Genomic DNA, 4,462 nt, shown 5'->3' with positions numbered 1-4,462 from the left:
TCTTATCGTCTCTCATCATATCCAACACTCTCTTCTCGTCTCTCTTCATATTCTACATTCTCTTCTCGTCTCTCTTCTCGTCTCTCATAATATCCAACACTCTCTTCATGTCTCTCTACATTGACATGTTAGTCATTTAGCAGACGCTCTTATCCAGAGACACTTACAGTTAGCTCACTCATTCTGATTCAGGAGAGAGGGAGGAGAGGAGAGAGTGAGGGAGAGAGGGAAGTGAGGAGAGGAGAGGAGGATAGGAGAGGGGATGAAGGAGGAGGAGAGGAGGGAGGCATGAGAGGAGGTGAGGGATGAGAGTGAGGAGAGGAGAGAGGGGATGAGAAGGGAGGTGAAGAACAGGGAGGAGAGGAGGAGAAGAAGGATGAGAGGAGGAAAGGGACAGGGATGAGAAAGGGGAGGAGGAGAGGAGAGAGATATGAGAAGAGGAGAGAGGAAGAGATATGAGAAAGAGGAGAGAGGAGAGGGGAGAGGAGAGAGATATGAGAAGAGGAGAGAGGAGAGAGGAGAGAGATATGAGAAAGAGGAGAGAGAGAGGGATGAGAAAGGGGAGAGAGGAGGAGAGGGGAGGGAGGAGAGGAGAGAGGAGAGGGAGAGGAGAGAGGAGAGAGGGAGGGAGGAGAGAGGGATGAGAAAGGGAGAGAGGGAGGAGAGGGGAGAGGGAGAGGAGAGCAGCAGTACCTGGACCATACAGCTCCACTAAATGGACACCATGTTTCCTGAGGGACAGTTCACTTTACCGAATAACTTCCTGTAGTACAATTACATTTACACTGACCTGTCACTGTCCAAGATGATACACACTACCTCTCCACTACACTACAATACATTTACACTGACCTGTCACTGTCCAAGATGATCCACTACCTCTCCACTACACTACAATACATTTACACTGACCTGTCACTGTCCAAGATGATCCACTACCTCTCCACTACACTACAATTACATTTACACTGACCTGTCACTGTCCAAGATGATCCACTACATCTCCACTACACTACAATACATTTACACTGACCTGTCACTGTCCAAGATGATCCACTACATCTCCACTACACTACAATACATTTACACTGAACTGTCACTGTCCAAGATGATCCACTACATCTCCACTACACTACAATACATTTACACTGAACTGTCACTGTCCAAGATGATCCACTACATCTCCACTACACTACAATACATTTACACTGAACTGTCACTGTCCAAGATGATCCACTACATCTCCACTACACTACAATACATTTACACTGACCTGTCACTGTCCAAGATGATCCACTACATCTCCACTACACTACAATACATTTACACTGAACTGTCACTGTCCAAGATGATCCACTACATCTCCACGACACTACAATACATTTACACTGAACTGTCACTGTCCAAGATGATCCATTACATCTCCACGACACTACACTACAGCCTTCCCTACCAGGCCACACAGCTAGCATGTTCCACTCTCTCACTCATCTCCACTACATCTCCACTACATTACAGCCTTCCCTACCAGGCCACACAGCTAGCATGTTCCACTCTGGTCCCACTATCTGTCCTTCTTCACAAAGTGTACACTTGTTCCCTTCCCTTCTGTGATCTGAAAGGAAAGGACTCGAGAGAGAGAGAGAGAGAGAGAGAGAGAGAGAGAGAGAGAGAGAGAGAGAGAGAGAGAGGAGACTCCCACAAGTAACTCCACCAATCCAATGCTTTTTAGCTAGCAGACTATAGGAGACTCCCACAAGTACCTCCACCAATCCAGTGCTTTTTAGCTAGCAGACTATAGGAGACTCCCACATGCACCTCCACCAATCCAATGCTTTTTAGCTAGCAGACTATAGGAGACTCCCACAAGTACCTCCACCAATCCAGTGCTTTTTAGCTAGCAGACTATAGGAGACTCCCACATGCACCTCCACCAATCCAGTGCTTTTTAGCTAGCAGACTATAGGAGACTCCCACATGCACCTCCACCAATCCAATGCTTTTTAGCTAGCAGACTATAGGAGACTCCCCAAGTACCTCCACCAATCCAGTGCTTTTTAGCTAGCAGACTATAGGAGACTCCCACATGCACCTCCACCAATCCAATGCTTTTTAGCTAGCAGACTATAGGAGACTCCCACATGCCTCCACCAATCCAATGCTTTTTAAATGTCTGGGAGGTAGTGAACGAGTGCACACTTCAGGAATAAGGGTATATTATTGGTAACGGGAAGATCGACCAGCTAGCAGACGACAGTTACCATGGTTACATTCACACAGCCAGCTAGCAGACTGCAGTATTACCGTCACAGAGTTACCATGGTTACATTCACACAGCCAGCTAGCAGACTGCAGTATTACCATCACAGTTACCATGGTTACATTCACACAGCCAGCTAGCAGACTGCAGTATTACCGTCACACAGTTACCATGGTTACATTCACACAGCCAGCTAGCAGACTACAGTATTACCGTCACACAGTTACCATGGTTACATTCACACAGCCAGCTAGCAGACTACAGTATTACCGTCACACAGTTACCATGGTTACATTCACACAGCCGGCTAGCAGACTGCAGTATTACCATCACAAAGTTACCATGGTTACATTCACACAGCCAGCTAGCAGACTGCAGTATTACCATCACAGAGTTACCATGGTTACATTCACACAGCCGGCTAGCAGACTACAGTATTACCATCACACAGTTACCATGGTTACATTCACACAGCCAGCTAGCAAACTACAGTATTACCATCACAGAGTTACCATGGTTACATTCACACAGCCAGCTAGCAAACTACAGTATTACCACAGAGTTACCATGTACACAGTACACATATTACCGTCTCCCCCCCTCACCCCTCCTCACCCCCTTATGTCTCCCCCTCCTCATCCCTCCTCACCCCTTTCTCTCTCTTTCAATAGATCATGTCATAGCCTTTACTTACTGTCTACCTCTCTCTCTCTCTATCAATAGATCATGTCATAGCCTTTACTTACTGTCTACCTCTCTCTCTATCAATAGATCATGTCATAGCCTTTACTTACTGTCTACCTCTCTCTCTATCAATAGATCATGTCATAGCCTTTACTTACTGTCTACCTCTCTCTCTCTATCAATAGATCATGTCATAGCCTTTACTTACTGTCTACCTCTCTCTCTCTATCAATAGCTCATGTCATAGACTACTTGCTGTCTGTCTCTCTCTCTCTCTCTCTCTCTATCAATAGCTCATGTCATAGACTACTTACTGTCTACCTCTCTCTATCAATAGATCATGTCATAGACTACCTACTGTCCACCTCTCTCTATCAATAGATCATGTCATAGCCTTTACTTACTGTCTAACCCTCTCTCTCTATCAATAGATCATGTCATAGAATACCTACTGTCTACCTTTCTCTCTCTATCAATAGATCATGTCATAGAATACTTACTGTCTACCTCTCTCTCTCTATCAATAGATCATGTCATAGCCTTTACTTACTGTCTACCTCTCTCTCTATCAATAGATCATGTCATAGACTACCTACTGTCTGCACCTCTCTCTCTATCAATAGATCATGTCATAGACTACTTACTGTCTACCTCCCTCTCTCTCTATCAATAGATCATGTCATAGACTACCTTCTGTCTACCTCTCTCTCTCTATCAATAGATCATGTCATAGACTACCTACTGTCTACCTCTCTCTCTCTATCAATAGATCATGTCATAGACTACTTACTGTCTACCTCTCTCTATCAATAGATCATGTCATAGACTACTTACTGTCTACCTCTATCTCTCTATCAATAGATCATGTCATAGACTACTTACTGTCTACCTCTCTCTCTCTATCAATAGATCATGTCATAGACTTTACTTACTGTCTACCTCTCTCTATCTCTCTACCTAACTTCTCTATCTCTCCCTGCCCCCACTCTCTCTCTCTCTCTCTCTCTCTCTCTCTCTCTCTCTCTCTTCTCTCTCTCTTCTCTCTCTCTCTCTATCTCTCTCTTCTCTCTCTCTGTCTCTCTCTATCTCTCTATCTCTGTCTCTCTCTATCTTTACCTGCCCCCTCTATCTCTCTCTCTCTCTCTCACTCTCTCTTCTCTCTCTATCTGTCTCTCTCTATCTCTCTCTATCTCTCTCTCTCTCTATCTCTCTATCTCTCTCTCTCTCTCTCTCTGTCTCTCTCTATCTCTCTCTTCTCTCCCCTCTGTCTCTCTCTATCTCTCCCTGCCCCCTCTATCTCTCTCTCTCTCACTCTCTCTCTCTATCTCTCTCTCTCTCTTCGTCTCTCTCTCTCTCTTCGTCTCTCTCTCTCTCTCTCTCTCTCGTCTCTCTCTATCTCTCTCTCTCTCTTCGTCTATCTCTCTCTCTCTCTCTCTCTCTCTCTCTCTCTTCGTCTCTCTCTCCCCCTCTTCTCCAGGTGAGATGGAGGAGTTGGAGGCTATCTGGCTAACGGGATCT

Source organism: Oncorhynchus masou, unplaced genomic scaffold (genome assembly GCF_036934945.1).
Source record: "Oncorhynchus masou masou isolate Uvic2021 unplaced genomic scaffold, UVic_Omas_1.1 unplaced_scaffold_1941, whole genome shotgun sequence".
Lineage (NCBI taxonomy): Eukaryota > Metazoa > Chordata > Actinopteri > Salmoniformes > Salmonidae > Oncorhynchus > Oncorhynchus masou.
The sequence above is the reverse complement of the archived record's forward strand: the minus strand, read 5'-3'. Positions refer to the sequence as shown.